Below are 26414 nucleotides of genomic sequence, written 5' to 3'. Positions count from 1 at the left end.
ATCAGGTTTTTGTCACTGTGAAAAACCGCCTGAGAAAATCAACTTACAGGAGGAAAGATTTCTGTTGGCTTGCAGTTTCAGAGGTTTCAGTCTAGACTCAGCTGGCTTCGTTGCTTTGGGCATAAGGTGAGACAGAACCTCATTGCAGAAGGGCATAGAAGAGAACTGCTCAATTCATGGTGACCAGGAAGTGGGGGGTGGGGGGAGCCTAAGACAAGATATATTCCCCAAGGGCATGCTCCCAAGGACCTGCTCCATCTAACCAGGCTATATCTCTTTATAGTTTTCACCACTTTTCAATAATCCATTCAGCTATGAATCCCTCAAAGGATTAATCCACTGATGAGGCTAGAGCTGTCGTGATTCAAGCACTTCTAAAAAGCCCCATTTCTGAACACTGCTGCATGGGAGACCAAACCTTCACTACCTGAGCATTTGGGAGACACTCCAGATTCAAATCATGGTGTGGTAGAACAAAATGGAAACTATAGCAGTTTAAGAGCTGACAGGCTGTAGTTTCCACACGCTGGCACACAGCAGCTCTGCTTGCTGGTGCTTAACCATAGAGGCTTGCAGTGGCTGACAAGTAGCTGTAACAAGATGACCACAGTTAGACAGTAGAAACAGAAAACAAAATATTTGGGAAAGAACTCCCCCCTACACACACACACCAAACTTTATGCAGTAAAAATCTCCAAGCTGTATGAGCTAAAAGCCCCAAGGCTGTTGATAAGCTTGTACCCAGATAAGGAATGGAAGATGCACCTTCCAATAGAATCCCACCAACTTCCTGGCCATCAACATCTAAAAAAAAAAGAATGGGAGCAGTTCTCTGATAGAGGGCTATTGACACTAGAATTCCCTGTTTCCACCATGTAAGGACACAGCGAGAAAGCACCCTCTGTCAACCAGAAAGCAGGCCCTCGCCAGACACCAAATCTGGACTTCCCAGCATCCAGAACTGTGAGAAAGAAATTTTTGTGCTTACAAAAATCCAGTTTGTGGTATTTTGTTATAGCTGCCTGAATGGACTAAGATGGAGGTAAGAGCCCCTATTAGTCACAGGTAGCTACACAGTCCTCTTATGCTAGGATGACAGGGAGCTAAACAGAAGCCAGAGGTGTAGTTAGAATGGATTTTTTCACACAGGCATGATCACTGAAGCTGGAACTCAGGATGGACATTCTGGAGATCAGATCTACAAGAAATAAGAACAGCAGCAACCTGTTTACAAGTAAACTTAAGGGAGTATTCAAAATGAGGAAGGGTGGGAAGGCGAGTTGAAAAGGAGAACAGGGATGGTAAGAAGCAGGGACTGAGGATAACAAGATTTTAAAAAGGACTAGGTTAGAAGATGATGACTGAGAATTGTCCTTGGATGAGGTGACTGGGATTTTTGGTGATGATGGACATAGGAGTGGCTGATGTGGAATCTGCAGGCCAGAAGAAGTCCATGAGCCCATTTGACCCACCACAGGGACAGAGGATACCATTAAACCCCCATGGGTGGCAATGCCTCCTCAATTTATTCTGCCAGCTTTCACTGTCCTCCTGATACGAGCCAGGTAGAAGATTTGTTCACTGCTACAGCTTGGCTCTCTGCTGTGTCTGAAAGCTGACCTTGGTGTCCTCTGAGTTTTATCCCAAAGAAAAGCACAGCAATTGAGCAATTCCCCAGGCACAGGGGACAGAATCTGAGAATGACATAAAAACAGGATTCCCTTCCCACCTTGGGCCTCCAGGGTTGTGCTGCTGCATTTTGTAGTTGCACAAAGGAGTATGTTAGGCAGTAGGGGATCTTTGGTTCTATGTAAAGAAATAAGTGTTTGCTAGAATTAACCATTAACCGTATGCTTGATAAGAAGAAAAGTGCTGTGTGAGAGAACTAAATGAAATGGTCCCTTCCCTCCCTCCAGGAGCAAAGAGCTTCATGCAAGAAATAAACTATACACACACAACAAGCAGGAAAAGCAACACAAAAAAACACAATACACTTTTCATAATTATTGACAAATTGTGGGATTATCTATGGGAACAGAGACAGAAGAAGAATTCAGTGTCTAAATTGTTGTTGATGATGTATATGTTTTCTGCATTTTTACACTGAGTATGAATTGGTATTGAAATCAGAAAAAATGAAGCAATCATTTTAATAGCTTTTTTGTGTGTGTGCGTATGGGGTGGTGGGGAGAGCTTAATAGTCAAAAACAATATGGCCCTGAGCTAATGTTCCAGGCGTGCCCCTTCCTAATAACTTGAACTTAAACAAGTTTCCTAACCACTCATGCCTAAATTTTCTCATTTACAAAATCATGTAGACAGAGTGGAGAAGAAGTGGGTGTTTTCTGGTAAGAAACCAAGAAAGAAGACTATAAACCATAAGTGATTTATGGAAATAAAAATATCTTTCAACTTGATCATCTTAATTTAGTTGTTATCTTAAGCAAAAATGCCTAACGTTACTAAGTTACACATAAAGGTTTCAAGAAGAAACGAAGTATGATAAGCTTAAGAAAAAAAAAAAGAAGAGAGATGGTTCAAACTCTAGCACTGTTACTTACCAGTAGCTGACCTTCCTGAGTCCCAGTTACTTCATCTATAAAACAAAGATAATAACAAAACCTACTTTATAGGGACCCTTGTGAAGATACATATACAATGCCATCAAGTTACCTACCGGAGTGTCTAATTAATGATTATATATAATTATGATTGCCATCTTAAGAGGCTGCTTTTGTTTCAGACAAATCTGAGAGAGGATGGACATGAAGAGGTACATGTCTTTTTCTCTATTTTTTATCATACACATCTCAGATATACAACATGATATTTTGACACACATGTTGAAATGATTACTATAGTCAAGGCAATTAACAAGTGCATCATCTCACACAGGTACTTTTTTTTGTTACAGAACACCTAAAATCTGCTGGGCAAGTTGGAGCATACCTGTAATCCCAGAAACTTGGAAGGCTGAGGCAGGAGGATGATGAGTTCAAAACCAGCCTCAGAGACTCATCGAGGCCCTAAGCAACTCAATGAGTCCCTGTCTCTAAATAAATTTCAAAATGGGCAGGGGATGTGGCTCAGTGGTTGAGTGCCCCTGAGTTCAAACCCTGGTATCAAAAAACAAAACAAAACACTTAAAATATATTCTTTTAGCAAATTTCCAATACATAATATCATATTATTGACAGTTTTCCTTTTGCTGTTTATTAGATATCTAGAATTATTTATCGTTCATAACTTCAACATCGTACTTTTCAACCTACACTTCCCTATTTTCTCCACCTAAAATATTTTTTCACCCCCAGAACTGTCATTATATTCTTTCTAGTTACTGGATTTTTTTTTTTCAGTTTCTACCTATAAGTGAGAGTAGTCAGTAGTTTTCTTTCTGTATCAGGCTTATTTCATTTAGCATAGTGTCTTCCAGGCACATCCATCTTGTTATAAATAGCAGAATATCCTTCTTTTTAAAAAATGAAAAAATACTCTACTATACATATATATCACAATTTCTTTATCCATTTGTCTGTCAGCAGACACATAGGCTATTTTCATATCTTGGCTATTATAAATGATGCTGCAATGAACATGGAGATGCAGATATCTTTATGTGCTGCTGATTTCATTTCCTCTGGGTATATACTCAGAAGTTGGATTGTTGGCTCTTGTAGCTGTTCCATTTTTAATTATCTAAGGAAACACCATGCTGTTTTTCATGATGGCTGGACCATTTACATTCCCAAGAAGAGTGTACAAATGTTCTCTTTTCTCTACATGCTCAAGAATACTTATCTTTCAGCTTTTTTTTTTTTTTTGCAGGGGTTGGGGGGGGTACCGGGGATTGAACTCAGGAGCATTTGACCACTGAGCCACATCCCCAGCCCCATTTTGTATTTTATTAGAAATAAGGTCTCACTGTGTTGTTTAGCACCTTGCTAAATTATTGAGGCTGGCTTTGAACTTGCAATCCTGCTGCCTCCGCTTCTGAGCTGCTGAGATTACAGGCATGTGCCACCAGGCCAGGCTCTTTCAACTTTCTGATGATAGTCATTCTAACAGGTGTAAGGTGATATTTCACCAGCATTTTCCTTTGCATTTACTGATATTAAGTGATGCTGATGTTTTCATATACCAGTCAGCTATTTATGTCTCCTTTGGAGACATGTCTATGCAGGACTTTTGCCCATTTTTAGCCAGTTTGTTTTCTTACTATTGAATTGTGTAAGTCCCTAAGTATTTTAGATATTAACCCTTTATCAAACATATAGATCACAAATATTTTTCTCTCAATATATAGGCTGCCTTTTTGTTTTGTTGGTTGTTTTCTTTAGTGTGATAAGGTACTATTTGTTTAATTTGGGGGTTTTGCCTGAGCTTTTGGTATGATATTATAAAAAAAATCATCACTAAGGCTAATGTCAAAAAGCTTGATGTGCCTTTATATATCTTTGTACCAGCAGTAACTTGTACAGGGTTATCACAAAGGAGAGATGCAATAAGTAATTGTGAATGAAGAATGAATGACTAGGTTGATCTTCCTATTCCATCAAGAGCCATGTCTATATATAACTAAATTGGCATAGACAAAAATAAAAATTAAAAAAAAAAATAAAGAAAAAATTTTACATGTTTAAATTCAATCTAGTGAGTTTAAAAATGAATTCATATCAGCAAATTATCTGAGTTTATTCTAGAAGGGGTAAGAAAAGTCAGAGGCATTTTTACAGCTTAAATATACTGCCTGGTTATTCATCTTCCAGTCGGGCTACCACCTCATTTGTCACTCTGGAAGAATCAAAGGGTTTCTTTTATCTCTCAGAATACTGGTTTTTAAATAAGTATTAAATAAGTATCTTTAAATAAGAAGCTAATTTAAAAGAAAGCAGTAGGGAAGAAGTGAGGGAAGAAAGGAACAAACAAAACAAAAGGAAAAGAAGAAAAACAGAAGACAGAGAAAGGTCTCTTCATTCTAAAGCCCTACTTTACTCCCCACCATGTAATAAATAGCCTATTTTGCCAGCATCTTCCAAGTACCATTCCCAACCGAAGGACAGAGAGCAGGAACTTACAATTAATGATCCATGTGGGTAAAATGTTGTCACAGGTATAAAAAGAAATGCTTACTTAAACTGGAAAATATATATTTTATGAATGCCATCAACTCAACCTTAAAGAGAAGAGCAATATCAGAAAATGCGAATTGGTATAAAATCTGTTCCCAGCTTTTGCAGATACATATTCCTCCATTCTTCAGAACGCGGTCTGAATATTACTTCCTCAGAGTATCTCTCCTTGACTCCTCACCCTGGGTTGGCTACTTTGTTCCATGCTTAGGCAGCAGCTGGTAACCTTCTACTAGAAGCTACTACTGTTGTAATAAGGCAAATATTTGGATTATTGTTTATATCGGTGTCCTCAGCCACAATGCAAGCAAGTTTCCTGAGGGCAATGTTCTTGTCTGCCTGTCTACTCTGTAATCACCAAACTTCACACAAAGGACTTGCAGGAATAGGTAAGCAAACACACACACACACACACACACACACACACACATTTGATCTTAATTATTCTGTATTTGGAGATTTACAAATTCACTAATTTGAAATCTATTTGTAACCTGAGAACTCGCAGAATTTCTGCAGTCATTTGCAGACAGGGGTAGAGTGGTGAAAAAGTTGTCACCCAACACACAGGTTCCTCACAGAAGTATGGGACAAAGGTAAAGGAACTCAGGCCTTCTTTTTCAACTCTTATCCTGCAACCAGGTTGGGTTCTATTTAATGCTACATTTTTTACATTCTTGTGGGCATTTTTTGGTGATTCAACTGTTTAAAATGGCCCCTAAACCTACTGTGCTGTTTGGTGTTCCTAAGCACAGGAGAGGTGTAATAGGCAGATTTGTTTAGGCTTGATTTATTGGCCAGGGGTTCAGTGTTAATGAATTAACTTTTTTTTAAGGGTGTCTATAAACAAAAACAAACCTGAAACAAAATTATGTGCCGATCAATTAACAATAATGTTGTGACCAGAGGTTCATGAGAAACTAAACCTAAATTTATTTTAGAATTAATGGTTCAGTATTCACTAATTCAGTGTTTATGACAAGAATAAAGAACTTTATAGAATTCCCCGGAAAAATGAGAATCAACTGTGCATGAATTGTTATTATATATACTTAGTAAGTTTTTGCAGCCAGGGATGAAGCTCAGTGATATAGCACTTGCCTAGCTACCATGTGTGAGGCCCTGGGTTTGATTCCCAGAATCACACACACACACACACACACACACACACACACACACACACCAAGTTAAATTAAATCAAAAAGAATTTACTTCAATGAGGATCTACTAATAAAGGTCTCCTTAAAACAAAAGAGTATGTGTTTGTGGGTATGTATGTATGTATCCTTCTTTAGTAGTTCTTAAACATTTTGGGGTAATAAACCCTGTGCTAATATTTTTATGAAAAGTGGTATATCACTTGCTCAGCATGCATAAGAACCTAGGTTCAGTCCTCAGCACTGCAAAAATTAAAAAGTTTATAAAGACTTGGGGTAGCTTAAGGGAATTATGTAGGTACATAGGACCCTATGTTGCGTAGCTCCAGGATTAGGGTAAAAGGATTGGCATTCATAGCAGAGTATATATCCCATAGAGTAGTTTGTTGTGATACCACTTTATACAAATACACACATACAAATTTATATTTTATCCTGAGCATTATGGTCTCCTATTTTTACTTTATTTGTATTTTAGAGTTATATGTATTTTAGATTTATATCCTGATAGTGATATTAGCATAAGGGCAGATAAACTTTGGAATAGAAACACAAATGCATATATGTCATATGTGTATATATATATATATATATAGCACACTCAATTTTACCTCAAATATTTTACATAGGTTCAAATTTAAGTTATTTACATTATACCCACTAATGACAAGGACTAGAAAATTCCAAAATATATATCTCTAGATGAAAGATAATTTATTAGGAACAGTGGTGAAAGAGATTCCCTACGATGAGTTTAACATAGGCAGGAAACTAAAAGTTGAATTACTATATATGTTGCAAAAGAACACTGATGTAACCTGTACCTGATTTCCTAAGAGTCTTCTGCTTTCTCAGGTCTGTATGACAGGCTATAATATAATTTAAGCTTCTATGACATCTAAGCTCTTTGGAGATAGTTACTAGTAAGCACCTAACTGTGACCCTCAAATAGCAGATCATATTACTTAGTAAAGCTTCCAATTAGATTTGTTGGTTAAAAATGAAAATTGAAAGAAAGACACTATGAGGGGAAAAAAATTCATGCCTGCAAATGGTCTTGTGGACAATGTGATAGTAATTAAAATAATTATGCTATTAATAATTCAGTATTGGGTTAAAAAAAAACTATACAATGTGAGTGATTTAACAGACTAGAAATGGCATATGTTGTACCTTAGGTGAATATGAGGTCACCAAGAATCCACTTCACAGTTTTCCCAGGAGTATAGAGTCAAAAAGGTCACTTGTGGTAAAAGATCCTTTGGATTAGTCTTTTTAAATCAATGCATGAATTAAAGACAATTTACATATAAATAGGCTAATACTCTGGCTTTGAAATTAAATGGATTTTTAAAAAGATTTAAGTAACTGAAGAAAAGGTCAGTTAGGCAGTAAGTATACATAATGTGATTTTTGAAAACTGCTTGTCTTGTTGGTTTATTAATATTTTGTATTCATTGTCAGTGTTGTTCTAAAATTGTGTGCATAATTAGCAATGCACCAGAATCTAAGGCAGGTTCCTAAAGGAAGGAAGACATATTTCACATATTGGTGAAGGAAAGACAAGTCTAGCATCTGGACATAAAAATACTCAAAATTAACCTTTGCCCACATATTAAATTCAAGTATATCATATTAAATTCAAGTATATCACAACATGTTCCAAATAGATGTGGCAGGGCTCTAATGAAATTTACCTTGACCTTTAGCCTTACTGATAAATTTACATACAGCTTTTCCAAAACATAAGAGTTGCAAGTGATCTACTATTATCTGAATGGGTTCTTATTGTAATCTTTAATCCCAGTTCCCCTTTAGGGAGTATAAAGGATTTTCCAAATGCAAAGCAGGGAGAGAGTGGAATTTCTATAGTATCAAACCTGGTCTCAGCCCCACCATTTTGTGCATGCTAGAATACCTTAAAAATGTTGGACCACAGGATGAATACAGGGAGCATAGACATTTTTAGGGCAGTTAGACTGTTCTATATGATATTATAATGGTAGATATCTGATTTCACTCATTGGCCCAAACATAGAGCTATTCAACACAAAGAGTGAATCCTAATGCAAACTAGCATCTTCAATTCACAGCAATGTATAAAAATTGGCTCAACAGCTGTAACAAATGTACCACACCAATACAAGATGTTAATCCTAGAAGAAACTGTGGGCAGGGAGAGATAGGATATGTGGGAACTCCATTGTTTCTGCCCAATTTTTCTGTTAACCTAAATTGCTCTAGAAAACAAAGTCTTTTTTTTTTTTTTCCCCAAGATGGTAGACCATATGTAATGATACACTCAAACACACTTCCTTTTCAGGTAAATTGTTTACAAACTATACTCAGAGGAGCCCTGTTGGTCCTAGTTGACAATGTGCTGACCATTTGGTTTTGGGGTATCTTGGGAAATGAAGAATGAAGAACAGAAAAGGGAGCAATGGAAAGGCAGTTGGCTGTTCCAGCTGGGTTCTTGTCTTCCATCTCTGTTTCAAACAGAGCAACTTCCCTTTCGTCAGTTGCTCATATTTCCCCCCTACACTGGAGCCCATTAAAGAGAGTGCTCCTCAGCTCAGAAAACAAAAGCATGAAAAACACTAAGCCCACCAAAATATTTTGCCCATAATTCCACATCCTAATTCCCTGAGCTACTGAATCAACGAATATATATTTAACCAAAACTTCCTGCCCGACCATTTACAACAGCCTATGATTGAACCAAGTGGATGCTAAATGACCACCCAGGAAGAAAATATGTAACATGCTTTGGAGTTACAGGTAAAATACAAATCACAGTTCTAGACCTTGAGAAGTTTGTAATCTTTCCAGACAGAGAAAATTCATACTCATATCAAAATGTGAAAATAATATAATCTACCTGAGGCACCCAATGCTTAACTTGATGAGCTAAAAACAAATTTCAGATATTCAGCCCAGTATCAACACATTGTCAACTCTGAATAATGTGAGGGCTGGGACAGACAAGAGCATTCTAATTCCAGTGAAGTCTCACATCTCCAAAGTTTTGTCTCCCTTTAAAATGGCAAAATGAGTGCTAATAAAGTCTGAAAATCAGTGATGGACAGGTTCTTTCTTAAAGACATAGGTAAAAAGGAACCAAGGCAGAAGATAAGCAATGCTCACTATTTTGTCATTTTGCAATATATAATATGCCGCCTCTCTAGACTGAAGTCTCTTCATCAGTAGCCACTGAAGGAGTTAATTCCTGAGATCTTGCAATTGGTCTGCAGGCTCCAAACAAAGGCAGGACCAACCAGATTAGGTGACCTCTCTCAGGGACCTTGGGGAAATGCTCTGAAAGCAGAAGGATGGCTTTTTGCTGAAAACTCCTCATCTTACTCTTCTAATGAAATAAAGACTTGAGACACTGTTTTTCTCTCTTGTACCCAGCACCACACTAGAGAGTAGGCACTCAGCTGTTTTGCCAGGAGCAAGGTGTTGTAGTTTTTTTATTTTAAGTCTACATGTGTGTTGTGCTATAAATTCCCCTGTTCTTGGGTATGAGAATAAATATCTATGAATAAAGTGTGTAAACACACACACACACACACACACACACACACACACACATATTCTCATGCACAGAGAGTATTTTACAGTTAAAACCACACTGTCAGGAGCCACTCAAACACAGAGAAACTTCTGGCTCTAAATGCAGGCAAGTGCACATTTAGGATAAAGACAGGAGTATTATAAATAACTTCAAATACAAACATTTGCAACATAGCCTTGCTGCTTCACACTGGTGACTTGAAGACCTGTTGCAAATGAGCAACAGGGAGCTCAAACATGATTAAAAATGCAAAGAAACTACACCCAAGCGACATGCTGTATTTGACAATGAACTCCAGACTCAGAGGCACCACTGCAATCTGTGAGTAAAGTGCTTTTTGGTAATTCAATTGCCCACTGAGGCCCACTACTGAGGACTCGTAATACAGGTCCCTCTTACACTGGCAGAATTCTTGATGGCTGTTAGAATCCTGTCTTGAGATTCCTTCAGTAAAACAATTTCTTTGCCCCCCCCCTTTTTTTTTTCACTGAAAATTGATGGTTTGTGTTTTACCAAGATAAGCCCCAGAAGTTGTTAGGAACTTGCATAATACATTAACTAAGAGTAGCTGAGTAATGGTCTTCAAGTATGTACAGGAAGATGAGTGGCTATGCTGCAGTTGGTGGGCTGGTAGCCTTTTACTGAAACTAGAAAAGCAGAGGCTGAAGTCAGACTTAAAAGATGTAGATTCTAGTGATAATAAGATGCAGGACACAAGTTGCAAGGAAGCTGGTTTTCATTTTCTTGCTATTTCAGTATAATGTGATCCTACTGTATGTCATTTCTTTTATATACATATACATGGCTGGATGTGGTGGAGTATCCCTGTAATACCATCAACCCATAAGGCTGAGGCAAAGAATCACAAGTTCAAGCCTGGACAACTTAAAAAGACCCAGTCTCAAAATAAAAGATTAAAAAGGGTTGGGGATACAGCTTAGTGGTAGAGTACTCCCCAGTTCAATCTCCAGGATGGAAAGTTTTGTTTGTTTTTAGGGGTTCGGGGTGTAGGTCAGTGGTAGAGCACTTGCCTATCATGTGCAAGGCCCTAGGATGGCAAAAGTAATAATATGATTTCAAAATTACTATCCATCTATTTAAAGTACAGTGCAAATGTCTTATATGTCAGCATAAAATGCTGAGAAGACAATTAATGAATAAGTTATTTATATTCAGGAAGGTCCCCCAAGAGACACTGCTGAGGAAGTGGCAAGATGCACAAAAGGGAAAGACAGGGAGTCAAGCAAGGGTGTGATTTGGAGTAAAAGTTTTTCCCAGGAGGGGCAAAGAAACCCAGCATTTACCCTCCCTCCCCAGCTGATCACTGGCTAAGAACTGCCCTTGGTGTCCATGAACTCCCCAGATCGTTCAGTCCCCAATGAACTGAGTGAACCCTGCAGTTTCAGGTGGTCCAGCCAGGATGGTTGCAGATTCAGGCCCTGGAACTGCTGGGGCAGGAGTCACAGAAAAGGTGAAAGGCACTGTGTCTGGGCAGTACAGTGGCAACTTCTGCAAAACAGAGCAACAAATGGCCTATATCTCCCTACCATGATAACTCCTGTTGATTTTTAAAAATAAACACGAGGAAGTAAAATAAAATAAACATGAAGTAGAATAAAATTAGAGAATTTGAATAGTAGAGAAAGGTAGGTAATAAAAGTCTCTCTTTGCTCAATCCCACTCTCACAGGCCTCCTCACCTAGTTGTCTACTCTTTCTTTCCAGAGATGACTCTTATATACAATTTTATGTAAATCCTTGCAATAAAACTGCATACCCCACACTATACATTTTTCAAAATATTCTTTTGGGGGCTGCGGTTGTGGCTAAGAGGTAGAGCGCTCACCTAACATGTGTGAGGCACTGGGTTCCATCCTTAGCACCACATAAAATAAAGACATTGTATCCACCTATCACAACAAAAAATACTAAGAAAAAATTTTTCAAAAATAAGTCAATTGGACAACAGCATACAAACTGTTCTTGCTTTTTTTCACTTAAGAATATATCTTGGATTCTAGATATGTTAGTTTTCTAGATATATATTTCAGGGATTGAGATTAAAATAGACAAATGTTTCTCTGTATTTATTTATTGGTAGTAGGAATTGAATCCAGTAGCACTTAACCACTGAGCCAAATCCTTATTTTTTAACCCTTTGAGACAGGGTCTTGCTAAGTTGCTGAGGGCCTCACTAAATTGCTGAAGTTGGCCTCAAACTTGCAATCCTCGTGCCTCAGCCTCCTGAGTCGCTGGGATTATAGGCATGTGCCTCTGCATCTGGATGAACCCCATATTTTAGAGTGACCTCCATATCAAAAACATGTCCCCACTGAAAGTGATTGAAAAACATACTGAGGTTTCTAGGATTCAGGATTTGGTGCTTTTCTCTCTAAGAGACAAACATTAACTACACCTACTCTGGTGCCAAATGAAGTACATGCCTGGGAAATGCTTTTCTACCTCTCTTCCCTAATGTTACTGAAGAAAAGTAGCTGAGTCTTAATGCCAGGAAGGGTTGTGAGTAGTATGACTGCAAAATTGTAGGTGATGGAGATGCACACTGCTTTATGGTATGAGAAGGACTCAAGCAATGGAAAGTCTCAAAGAAGAGGAAGAGAAATTAATTTGTCAAATCCTTCTCAGACAGCAGGAGTGTAACAGATCCTTGCATAAAGAAATCTCAGTTCCTTATCATTCTGCATATATATATATATATATATATATACATATATATATATGTGTGTGTGTGTGTGTGTGTATGTGTGTATATATATGTATATACACATATATATGCATATACACATACATATATGTATATATACACACACACACATATATATATATATGCAGAATGATATGTACTCTTTCTTCCTTCCTTCCTTTCTTTCTTTCTTTCTAAAATCAGAATGGGCTAGTTTCATTTCATAGTTTCAGAGTTTTCACAAATTTGTGCAGCATCTGTTCCACACAGGGGCTTAGGCTCATTTTGCAATTAAACAATTCATGCTGTCCTTAAATTTTACTCTATATAGGTTGCAACTTAACATGAATAAAATTTGATATCAATTCCTTACACTGGCAATTTAGATGGATTGAGCAGAAAACTGGAAACTTTTTTGTTTTGTTTTGTTTCATTTTTGTCCAGTTTATTTTTTTCCTTTAATTTTTATTGTTGGTTGTTCAAAACATTACATAGTTCTTGACATATCATATTTCACACTTTGATTCAAGTGGGTTATGAACTCCCATTTTTACCCCGTATACAGATTGCAGCATCACATCAGTTACACATCCACTGTTTTACATATTGCTATACTAGTTGTCTGTTGTATTCTGCTGCCTTTCCTATCCTTTACTATCCCCCATCCCCTCCCCTCCGAACTTCTCTCTCTACCCCATCTACTGTAATTCATTTCTCCCCCTTGTTTTTTTTTTCCCTTTCCCCTCACTTCCTCTTCTATGTAATTTTGTATAACCATGAAGGTCTCCTTCCATTTCCATGCAATTTGAAACTTTTTTGTTTTGGTACCCAGGATTGAACTCAGGGGCACTTAACCACTGAGCCACATCCAGCCCGTTTTTGTTTTGTTTTGTTTTGTATTGTATTTTTATCTTGAGACAGGGTCTCACTGAGTTGCTTAGTTCCATGCTAAGTTGCTAAGCCTGGCTTTGAATTCAAGATCCTCCTGCCTAAGCTTCCCAAGCCACTGGGATAATAGGCATGTACAACCACACTGGGCAAAATCGGAAACTTTTATTTTTATAAGAATATCTAAGAAGGGCTGGGATTGAGGCTCAGTGGTAGAGCACTTGCCTAGTATGTGTGAGGCCCTGAGTTTGATCCTTAGCACCATATAAAAATAAGTAAATAAAATAAAGGTATTGTGTCCAACTATCACTAAAAAAAAATAAAATAAAATATAAAAAAAATTTAAGAAGACTTAATGAAAATGTCAAAAAAAATCAGCTTCATTTAAATATATTTGAGGGCTGAGATTGTGGCTTAGCGATAGAGCGCTTGCCTAGCATGCGCGGGGCCCTGGGTTCGATCCTCAGCACCACATAACAATAAATGAATGGAATAAAGGTATTGTGTCCAACTACAACAAAAAAAAAATAAATATCTTAAAAAATAAATAAAATAAATATATTTGATTTGAAATTTTTAATATTGGTTAACATATTCTACATTTTGCCTATTTATTCTAATTTTTATTTTTCTTTTTTATTCTAATCTTTGCCTATTAATTCTAATAGATATTTTAAATATTGTTCAAGAAGGGCAACTTTATTAAAAATGCTTAAAACTAAGTTAACTTTTCTAATTTTATAATTAAGTTACATGTTTGATGAAAATGTATACAATTGCTTACAGTTTGAGCACAAATACAGTTTAGTTTTTAACTCTTTAGGTAGGGTTCAGCAAACTTTTTCTATAAAGGGCTGGATAATAAACAATTAGGGCCATTACAACCTCTGCCATTGTGTCAAAAAAGGAAACAGAGTATACTCGAATGGGAATAGATAATTCCCTGGGTCTTAGTTGGCAGATCCCTATATGAGACCATAACTCTCAATACACACAAATGATGTTTTAAGAAAAGATGCTTAATTATAACACCATAACAACTTCACTGAAATAGAGAACCAACTTATTTTGAATATATATATATATATATATATATATATATATTAATTTAAAAATGATTACTATCTTTAAAAATACACATCCAAATACCATCATCCAAGTAATAAATCATTTATAAAAATAATCAAATATAGTTATCTTTGGTATTTAGCTAATTTCCAATCATTTAAAAGCATAGCTTTATGTGTACTCTTGAATATTGCCCTTATAAAGTTTTATCATCATGGTAGAAAGATAAAAAACAGTTTATTAGCTGGATTTACAACTTGTAAATATTTAGACTGAGGTATGTGATGTGCCTCTGTTAGTACTTCTGTCTTGGGCCCCACAGTCTCAAGCACAGACCTGGATACAACAGTGATCAAGAGACTGAGACCCTACTGTCTTGCATTACAGCTGAGAAAGTTCTAGTTCATGTCCATTGACTGTTCTCTAGACCAGATGATCATTATTTCTCACACAAACTACGGCAATAGCTTTTTTTATTGCTCTCTCTACATCTATTCTTGCCCTCCCAACCCATTTTTTTACACAACTGAGTAATATTTTAAAACAAATATTATTTCTATTCTAAAAGCTCTTCAATCATTTTCTATTACATTCAGGATAAAAACCCGTCTTTTCCACAGCATAGGATGTCCCCTAAAGTCCTGCTCCCACCTAACTTCCGTCTTAGATTATCTTGTGCAGACCCTTCCCTGCACAGTACTATCTGGTCACACTGGCCTTTTTTTTTTTTTTTTTTAGAGAGAATTTTTAATATTTATTTTTTAGTTCTCGGCGGACACAACATCTTTGTTTGTATGTGGTGCTGAGGATCGAACCCGGGCCGCACGCATGCCAGGCGAGCGCGCTACCGCTTGAGCCACATCCCCAGCCCCACACTGGCCTTTTTTGTGCCACGAATACACTGAGGTTTTTCTTGCCTCAGGACCTTTTCATATGCCATTGCTTCTTGCCTAACCACTTTGCCCAACCACTTTCCATTCTTCAGAGCTATGCTTAAAGGGCACCCTCTCAGAGAGGACTTCTCAATCCACTCAATCTAACATATGGAATCCTTGTTATTTTCTGTCATTGTACCCTGTTCATTTACTTCATATCTTTAGGAAAATACCATATTTATATGTAGTTAGGTATCTACTAGGATATTTGCTATACTGCAAGTTCTTTGAGAACAGAGATAATTCCTATTTTGTTTGTCACTTCCAGTGCCAACTATAATGCTTGGACCTCATAGGTGTTCAAAACAGTTTTTGAACAAATGAATAAAAGCACATTCTGCACCTATCTGATCACTCTGACATGAAGCATTTATTCCCTCAGGGCAGCAATATCAGGGTCCCCTGAACCAATGTTATTCAGGCTGGCTCAGAGCCTTTATTCTCACTGTCTTTCAAGCTGAATTTCCCTTTTTTTTTTACCATACAATTTATTTTTATTTTTTTTAATCATACATGACACGAGAATGTATTTTGACATATAATACATACCTGGAATGTACATACATCAATCATATTGTCTATTCTATTCTGCTGCCCTTCCTATCCTCCCTACTCCTCCCCTCCTCTCTCATCCTTTCTCTCTATCCAATCTAATGTGACACACTTTTTTTTCTTTTTCTCACAACAACATCATATATGTATTCTGTATAACAATGAGGTTCTCCTTCCATCATCCGTGCAACTCCCCTTCTCCCTCTTTTTCCCTCCCACCTCTCTTCCCTATTTAGTGGTAGTCTTCTTCTCATGCTCTTCCTCCCTATCCCATTTTGAGTCACCCCCCCCCTTATATCAGAGAAGACATTCAGCATTTGTTTTTAGGGATTGGCTAACTTCACTTAGCACAATCTACTCTAATGCCATCCATTTGCCTGCAAATGCCATGATCTTGTTATTTTTTTAGTGCTGAGTAATATTCCATTGTGTATAAATGTCACATTTTTAATCCATTCATCCATTGAAGGGCATCTAGATTGGTTCCACATTCTAGCTATTGTGAATTGTGCTGCTATAAACATTGATGTGGCTGTGTCCCTGTAGTATGCTCTTTTTAGGTCTTTTGGGTATAGTCCGAGAAGGGGAATAGCTGGGTCAAATGGTGGTTCCATTCCCAGCTTTCCAAGGAATCGCCATACTGCTTTCCAAATTGGCTGCACCAATTTGCAGTCCCACCAGCAATGTATGAGTGAACCTTTTTCCCCCACATCCTCACCAGCACTTATTGTTGTTTGACTTCATAATGGCTGCCATTCTTATTGGAGTGAGATGGTATCTTAGAGTAGTTTTAATTTGCATTTATCTGATTGCTAGAGATGGTAAGTATTTTTTCATGTATTTGTTGATTGATTGTATACCCTCTTCTGAGAAGTTTCTGTTCAAGTCCTTGGCCCATTTGTTGATTGGGTTATTTGCTTTTTTGTTGCTTAACTTTTTGAGTTCTTTGTATACTCTAGAGATTAGAGCTCTGATGTTTGAGGGGTAAAAATTTGTTCCCAGGATGGAGGCTCCCTATTCACCTCACATATTATTTCTCTTGCTAAGAAAAAACTTTTTAGTTTGAATTCGTCCTATTTGTTGATTCTTGGTTTTAACTCTTGTGCTATAGGTGTCTCTGAATTTCCTTCTCCCACTCCTCCCTGCCTTGTCAAATGCTTCTCTCTTTCATAAATTCAGGTATACTTCACCAAGTCTTTGACATCCTCTTATAATACAGTCTCTCTCAATTTCTACATTTATCATCAGAATTAGTTGCTTTAGCATAATCTTATGGTACCCAATTCTTTCTAAATCTAACTTTCCTCCAAAGGACACTTAGTAGAAACCATGTGTGCCTAATTCAGCAAGTAGCAGAGAGTAGAACCCTAAGACATATTGATATCATTGGTCATCTGGGTCCAGGTTCTCCTCCAGTTTCCACATTCTACTCTAGATGTTGAGGGTTTTTGTTTGTTTGTTTTGTGGTACTGGGGATCAAAGCCAGGGCCTTGTGCATGTGAGGCAAGCACTCTACCAATTGAGCTATATTCCCAGCCACCAAATCCTACTCTAGAAAGCTGAGCATAAGCAAAGACTTCTAAGCAGTTAGTTTATTTTGGGAAAGATCCCCAGAAATAGGATTGAGGGCCTATGAAGAGAAGAAGAAAAAAGAAGGGTGCTTTAACTCAGGTTCCCTGGAAGAAGACTCTGAGATGGGCATTCTTGTCAAGTAATTGAAGAACTTCCCTCAGGAGATAGCCCTTCGGAAACAAGAGAGCAAGATGGGCCAGAGAAGAAGCCAAGCAGATGTGACTTCAGCTGGAGACTAGTCAAGGTGTAAGCACACAAGATGCTCTGGAACGTGAATGGCCCCAAAAATTGCCCCCTTGCCAATTTCAGTTGTTCTCTATGGATGAAGTGTTACAGAGGGTGTGTAATTCCAGCTGTTTAGAAGGCTGAGGCAAGAGGATAACAAGTTCAAAGCCAGCCTGGGAAATTTAGTAAGACCCTGTCTCAAAATAAAAAATAAAAATTTGGGGATGTAGCTCAGTAGTACAGTGCTTGCCTATCATGCACAAAGTCCTGGATTCAATTCACAGCACTGCAAGAAAAAATAGATGGCATGAGTAGGTGGGGTCAGTTGGTCACTGGTTATAGATTGCACTTGCCCAAGACTATGGGAACCTCTTAGGTATTTCTGGGGAAAGTGGCACTCCTCAAAGGAGGGTTAATTTTTCTGAGTTGGGATTCAGGTGTGAGACCTAAGTAGCTGGGCCCTAAATGTGTGATCTCATTGTAAGTCATCTTGTTGAAAGACTCACGAGTTCAAGTTCAAGGCCAGTATGGTCAATTAGTAAGTCTGTGTCTCAAATTAAAATTAAAAATGGCTGGGGAGATAGTTCAGTGGGTTCAATCCCTAACACTGAAAAAAAAGAATTCTTGAAAAAGGCATGGAAAAGCATTTATCTACCAGTTTCCATTCCCCACTAGCAAAGGGTTAGTCTTTGGGTTATGAATTCTCTTGCATTTCCAGGTTGTTGGTCTCCTTCTCCTACTCAAGGTATCAGAGAAGGCCTGGCATAGAAAATTGGGATACTAAGTGCAGCTCAGGCAAGAGGCTTTAAGAAGGCTTCTACAATAATGTCCAGAGTAAAGGTAAGACTAGAAGATGTGAGATGGGCCATAAGAAGTGTCCAATACCCTAATCAGCTTCCTTAGATCCTTGGAGACTATAGCTAATCTATTCTACTCCCATGAGGAAGCGCTACCAGGAACTTTCAGGGAGCTCCTCTTATATAAAACTATGCATAGCGTAATCCATCTCTGTTAGGCAGGTCATGTGGCCTTACAGACCTACATTAGGCAAAGAGAAGGGTAAATTAACTTACAAATCTCACGGCATTACTGGGCTTTCTGCATTTTCCATAGGGTCCCCGGCACTAGTATTATCTCATTCCCTGGTGATGATTAGGAGTAGAATATTTTATTGAAAATTCAGACTTCTATTGTGAGAGCTTGACACTACTAGGCTCCTTATACTTGTGATGATCATGATGTGCACATATCAAAAACTGGTCTCTGGGCCTTTTTAACAGCACATTGAAGTGATTCCTTCCCCCAACAATTAAACAAAATGCTAAGTCCCCACAGTGAAACGAATCTACAAAAGAGCACACTTCCTCCAATTCGAGTAGTCATTAAGAAGTATTGTTCGTGAGAGGTTATAAACATATAATATCCAACCTCTCTGTTTAACAGAGCCCAGCAAGGACTCAAATGCACAGTTCATTATGGTCATTATGAGAGAATTTCTGCCAACAAGTTATAGTCAGGTTACTATCATTCAATCATGTAGCTAATAGGAATAATTTCATGGTAATTGAGATATTCTAGAGAAGAGAAGAACACAAATGGCTGCAGAATCATTAATGATTTGTGCTGACTTTCATGGTAAAAATGACAATGTATTAGTTTACCAGATGCTGGATCAAGCCATGGGCCATTAACAGGAGGGTGTTCTCCCAACGTTTTCAGAACAAATACCAGCTGGTTTATTTTCAGCTTGCAGACATAATCACATGCATCCCAAATCAGATCCACCACAACGCTGTCAGATACATCATAAATTAAAGGCTCCATGGGCTCATTATTGGCTTTCATTCGTAAAAGCAACACATTGTCTTGGCCAGACCCAAAATATTAAATGAGCATTTAAAGAAGCTGTGAAATGTATTGCCTTGAAAAAATATAAACCCTTTTCAAACTATTTACAGTACTCAAAAATTCATAGTATTCTCCATCCTCAATTTTGCCTTCACATTTGTTAAATATATACATATGATATAATATATATAATATATATTATATATATATATAATATATAATATATATATATATATATATATATATATATATATATATATATAAAATATTCCTGACCTGACAGGAAAGATTTCAGGCTTTCAGACTGTCTCTTAGGAGTTGTCAGTTTATTAGTAAACTTAATATGCTGCCTTCAGAAGAAGAGAGGGGCCTGCTGCAAATAAATAGGTTAAAAAACAAAACAACAATAACAACAACAGCAAAAATCCTCACTCCAGGAAATTTAGTGTACACCACATTAGTAACCAGGACAATTCATATTTCTCAGCAATCTATTGCAAAGATACATTGTATGAGAAAGAGCTTCCATCTTTCCTGAATGTTCAGAACAAATGTGAAGCTTATTTAAATTCCTTTTCTGTCTTGCCTATGCAAAAGGCTCTTCTCCCCAATACCTAGCAGTCCTGTTTGGAGACAAAGGGATGTTTGCAAAACAAAACCGAAATAAACAAATAACGGCACTGTTCCTGTTTCCAATAGTTGATTGCATCACAGTTGCCATTTTTCATGATCAGATTATCCACCTGGAAAGTGCTAGAAAACAACTCTTCCAATTAGCACCTTTTGGGCAAAGTGCTGAGTTTCAAGAATCAAAACCGTGATGGGTGGGATTGCGCTTTCTTAATCGGAAAAAGCGCCATGTTAAAGCCACCAGGACCCTGGTTTGTGTACCGCGTTGTATTACCAGGAGTTGTGTTTGCGACACGACTCCCTGTAATTATGGTCTATATGTACAGTAATTGTTAATTAGCGCATTTGTAGCCAGCCACCACCAAAAACAGGATGGCATTCTTACATCGTGATTAGGGGTTTTGTGAGCATTTTGGGGTGGGGGACACTTTCTCACTGAAGACTCTTCCGCCCCATTCACATTCATTCAGCTCCTTCTGGGGGAAGTTAAAAGCTGCAGTGATAATCCCTTAAGTATGACTTGGAAGAGTATAAAAGGTGCAGTGTATAAGCAATTGGATGAGGAAGCCTTTTATGTCAAAGTCACTGAATGGGTGGCCCAGGGCGGCATGAGTGGGAAAAGAGGGGCAGATTTTCCGTTTTAAGGTGGAGCGAGGCGGGATGCCATGGCAAGTTCAGATCCCTTTAATCATCCTGATGGCTGCACTGTCCCTGCCCCTGCCCCTTGTTTCACCTTGTTTCTCAGTGTCCAGTAGCTCCTTGCTGCCATTTTGCTCTCAAAGGGGGAGGGAGGAGCAAGGCGATTTTGGGTAGGAACCCAGTTTCTCACTGAATGCCAACTGAGCCAGCTGGCACGGAACAGGCCCAGCCTTCTTCAGAAGGGGTTAGTAAAACCCAAATTAGCATGCTCCATTTTAAAAACTTGCTTTTATTTAAAGACTAATTCATGACAAACAGTGGCTCCCGCACTGAGGTCTGGCGCCCCGGGGACTGGCACCCAACCAAACACATGCAACTAATTGCCACCCTCAGATGACACGCAACTAACAAGCTCCATTTTGAAGCAGTAGATTCAGTAAGAATGTAACCCCGGAAGGCAGCGGAGGCAGAAAAGCTCCTTTCATAACCCTGTCCTAGGCTAACCATGGCAGCAGAGCGCCTGAAAAACACTTTTGTTTCCCTGCACCAACAATTTATCTCCACGGAAGACTGCGAACATTGCTAACTCACAGGAAGGCGGTCAAGGGCACTCGATCCCCTTCACCGTTGTTGGAGGCAGGGATCTGCCTTTCTCTTTTATTCAAGGAAATTCACAAAATTGTCAGCTATGAAACTCTGCATCTTGTCCCACTTATAAATCTATCAACACTCAGTACTGTCCCTGGTGCTTTGAGCAGATGCTCAGGCCTCCCTTATGGAATCACAGGCTCTGGAGGCAGGATGCCTAAGTTCAAATCCCACCTCCACTATTTATTAGTAATTGACAAGTAATATAACTTAACCCATCCAAGCCTGGGTTTCCTCATCTATAAAGTGAAGATGACATTAGCACCTACCTTGTAGGGATGAGCTGACATAACCATGCACATAGGACAATACCTGGCATGTCCTCACTTCTTTACAGAGAGGCCCTTTTTTTAAAAAAAAAATTTATTTATTTATTTTTATTGGTTGTTCAAAACATTACAAAGCTCATGTCATATCATCTTTCATACATTTGACTCAAGTGGGTTATGAACTCCCATTTTTACCCCAAATACAAATTGCAGAATCACATCGGTTACACATTCACATTTTTACATAATGCCATATTAGTGACTGTTGTATTCTGCTGCCTTTCCTATCCCCTACTATCCCCCCTCCCCTCCCCTCCCATCTTCCCTCTCTACCCCATCTGCTGTTGTTCAATTATCTCCCTTGTTTTTTTTCCCTCCTTTTCCCCTTACAACCTCTTATATGTGATTTTGTGTAACAATGAGGATCTCCTTCCAATCCTTAAAAAACAAATGCCAAATGTCTTCTTTGATATAAGCAGAGAGGCCCTTTGAATCTGAAAAAGCTCAGTATTCTAAAGGAAAATTTCCCTTTTGTATAGTCTGCATTAAGTCAAAGTTTACATCTCCCTGTAAACTTCCCAGGGATTCAAACCTCTAAGCCTTTGTTTACCAAACCTTCCTCTCTTCAACTGTCCTTCCCTGGTTGCTTAACCCCCATAGAACCAAATTCTATCCACCTGCCAAAGCCCTCCCTCGAAGCCAGCTCCTCCATGGAGTCTTCCCACCTTCTCAGTTGCAATGAGTCACTTCAGTCTTTGCACATCTTCAGCATTTTCACAAACAAGTGACAATTTTTTGTCTTTATATTTCCAATTCGAGAGTGATGGGTTCTTCTGAGCATAATCCATGTGCAACTGGAACACACTAGGTACCAAATGAATATTTGCTGAATAAGTACATGGTTGAGTGAAAAAATTTACTGATTATGCAGGGCATTACTTAACAAGATGGACATGAGAATAATTTCTCAAGGACTTTCATGGTGGCTTTGGTCTAAATTAAGACTTCTATTAAATTTATCATTGATTTAGGCTCACAAATCAAACCCAGCAGGGCAATTTGTCAATAACTGTCTCAGCTTGGGTCACCATAACAAAACACCACAGATTGTATGGCTTGAACGAGAGAAATTTATTGCCCACAGCTCTGGAGGCTAAAAGTCCAAGATCATGGTGTTGGTAGGACTGGCTTCTCCTGAAGCTTCTCTCACTGGCTTGCACATGGCTGCTTTCTTAGTCACTGTGTCCTCCCCTAACCTTTCATCTGTGTTTGCCTCCCTGGTTTCTCTTCCTCTTCCTAAAAGGTCAGCCATAGTGTTTGACTAGAGACCCTGGCTTATAACCTCATTTGACTTCAGTTGCCTGCATAAAGACTCTATCTCCAAATACAGTCACACTGTAAGCTAAGGCTTCCACCTATATATGAACTTGGGGGACAAAGTTCAGTCCACAACAATGACATATACAAAGGAAAATGGTTAATACTCAAAGTGTGAATATTCTGGAAGTTACTTAGGCCTTTATAAGGAGGGGGGAAAGCATCACTCCTGGAGGTGAAGACTCACACCCAGTTCTTCGTTTTGTTAACAAAAATACAAACATGGAAGGAGATTTGGCACTCAAATCCATAACTATTTTATTTAGATGAAAAGACAGGCTAAGCTCTCTTCAGAATGTGTGGAATTCAATTGAGGGGCTCAGACACTTCCCTTTAACCCATTAAGTTCCAAGTTTTCAATTCCGCAAAAAGATATTAAAATATTATTTCAACATAACTGTATATTTCTTGCTTAATTTAACTTTGCCTAGGTTTTCTCAGCTGGGGCTATGGGAAAAAATGGTTTAAAGACAAGTGAACATCGGCAGCCCTGGCAGCAGCCACAATACTGACTCTACAGAAACTACCACCTCTTCCAAAACAAATGGAAATCTCTAGCCAAATATCTGTGTACTTTCTAGGATGAGGCCCACTTCAGTCCTAGGATACAATTTATCTGAGTCTTATCTTTCTGAAGATAGGCCTGTAGCTTTATGTAGCCAAGTTCTGGTGCCAGTATTCCTTTCTCAGCCACTTTATAGTTCTAATTGCTATTATCAGCAGGCACTATTTGGACCAGAGAGTTTGACTTTCTCACATTGTTTTAAATCACTAATTCCCCATTAGTTAGACCCTCACAACAATCCAGAAAATTACTGGCCCCTTGCTATTTGTTCATATCCCTCTCTTAAGACTCTTAAAACTTCTTACCTGGTAGAAGAATGATTTATGATTATATATCTCTCTTGCCAGATTTCTTTTAACTACTTAAGGCTCGGATTGTGTTGAATACATTGTTTCATTCCAACCAGTGTGTGACACAAGACAGGAAACAGAGCAGAGTCACAGCAAAAGTTGCTGGAACTCACACTTTTCTAGCAATGTAACCACAGTGCTAAGCATCAAAAGCAACACAATCACAAAGGAATCTGGCACTATCAGGCAACAGGCCATCACCTTACAGAATTTAGATCAAATGGCACCCTCCTCTTTAATCTACAGCTTTTAGCCAGCCGACCCAGAAACATTCCACACCTCCACCATGACTTACCAGTTTGCCTGAAATAATAAAGAGGAAAATGAGAGGCTATTAGCTCCACTTCCATTCTCCAGTCAATCATCATTCTCAATTATTAATCAGTTGAAGTATTGCCAAGAAGTTTTCAGGCCTCCCTCCAAAAAGTATAAAGTAGTCATTTTTAAGTGAACAATTAACCATTTTATTCATCAAGAAGTTGTAGAATTTATAGACAAGTTGATTCCTGTGGCTTTTTTTTTTGCCTTGGATGCTGAGATAGCTGCATAAACTTGAATACAACTTCTCTCCCATCACTCATTTATTAATGACTTTGAGTTATAGAATCCTAAACTTAAAAGAGATGTACTAAAATGTTTCCTGAGCAGTTCAGCATTTATAATATTGTTCCTAAGAGCATGACACTCCTGACTGATCACTGCTGGCAAGAACAGAGTGATAACTGTCACCACCCTTTATTTCTCCATGATGGATTTACTGAAGGACAGTCATGGCTCCTGCGTTCATGGTATTTACATTCTAGAAATGAGAGTCAAAAAAGTAAATAGAAATAAATAGAAGAAACAATGGAAGATTCTTCAAAACAAAGAGGCTAAGTTAGAAAAAGAGAATATAATTTAATTAACATGTTAGTAAAGACATCAGTAACAAGAATCAAAATCCATGGATCAGGAGAATCCTGATGCTGGGGATCTCATTTGCAATCAAGTCTAAAGTGTGAATTTATCGTGGAGAATTGAAAAAAGATATATATAGCTCTGGACATCAACTGACCTCAGAGTCTAAATTTCCAGTGGCATCCACTTCTGTCTTTCATTCCAGTTATGTGTTGTTTCACTACTATTATTGCAATTGCTAAGGGGTAATTTTCTGAGCAAGAGGTGTAGTATGCAATTTATCTTGTCACTCTCATTGGAAGCTCATTACTAGTCCCAACTTTTATGTAAGCGATGGGCTTTTAAAGGTAGTATGGTGTGTGACTAAAAATATTAACTTTTTCTTTTATCTTTTTTTTTAAAGAGGAAGAAGAGTGAGCACTAACATTAAGTTTAATGTCAACTGTACCTTTTGAAGACTGCTAATGCATATATTTCTCAGTAAGAATGGGTCCCTGGAAAATTAAATATCCTTTAATTTTGAGGTAAGGAATCTAGAGATACATGACCTGCCTAGGCTTTAGGCACATTTTCTTTGGGAGGCTCAACCCCATATTATGTCACATTACACTAATGTGAAATCTTTGGAAATATTTTTATACCTTTGCACTTGAAATTATGTTCTTACACATAATTTGGTTAATTTAATTTTAAAATTAGCTAAATTTTCTCAGTAATCATCATACATTCTCAGAAATTCTTAAGAAGTGAGGAAAGCTAACTCATAAAATCTCTCTAAAAGTAGACTTCTTAATAATTATTAAATTTAGTAATTAATAGCAATAGCATAATGTTATAGTTTGTTGACATTTCACAATTTCAAATTGTCTGATTCCACAATTTCTTCATACACTAAAACAAAAATAATTTTTCTTCCTCTTTTAGTTCTAAGTATTTCTGAAGGCCCTTCAACAATGCGTTGATTCTAATCATTATGCCCTGGCACCTAAAGGTTCGATAGGCTATAAAATGTGTGCATTCCACCAGTTGCCTATAATCCCAGCAGCTCAAGAGACTGAGGTAGGAGGATGGCAAGTTCAAAGCCAGCCTCAGCAATTTAATAAGACCCTAAGCAACTTAGTTAGACCCTATCTCAAAAAATTAAAAAAGGGCTGGGGATGTGGCTCAGTGGTTAAGCCCCCCTGTTGAATTACTGATATATATATATATATATATATATATATATATATATATATACACACACATATACACATATGTATGCATGTATGTATAAATTGTGCAGATATGTATTGTGTATTCCTGGGTCTTATGTAGCACTAGATAGTGGGACCTTATACCCCTGCCCCACCCCACCAGTAAAGTTGATTAACCATGCATGATTGCAG

General features: G+C 38.0%; 1 protein-coding gene across 10 annotated transcripts in view; it reads right to left on the bottom strand.

Annotated features, from left to right (window-relative positions):
* The window catches only part of Fhit (fragile histidine triad diadenosine triphosphatase), a 1439263-nt gene that overhangs the window by 1005397 nt on the left and 407452 nt on the right, over positions 1-26414 (bottom strand). Inside the window, exon 4 of one of the 10 annotated variants that reach the window (XM_077795624.1) lies at positions 2562-2596. The exons of the other annotated variants lie outside the window; for them this stretch is intronic. The gene's annotated coding sequence lies outside the window, so the exon portion shown is untranslated. The remainder of the gene's footprint in view (positions 1-2561; positions 2597-26414) is intronic. 10 annotated transcript variants of the gene reach the window in all.

This window comes from Urocitellus parryii, chromosome 3, assembly GCF_045843805.1.
Source record: "Urocitellus parryii isolate mUroPar1 chromosome 3, mUroPar1.hap1, whole genome shotgun sequence".
Taxonomy (NCBI): Eukaryota; Metazoa; Chordata; class Mammalia; order Rodentia; family Sciuridae; genus Urocitellus; species Urocitellus parryii.
The sequence above is the reverse complement of the archived record's forward strand: the minus strand, read 5'-3'. Positions and strand labels throughout refer to the sequence as shown.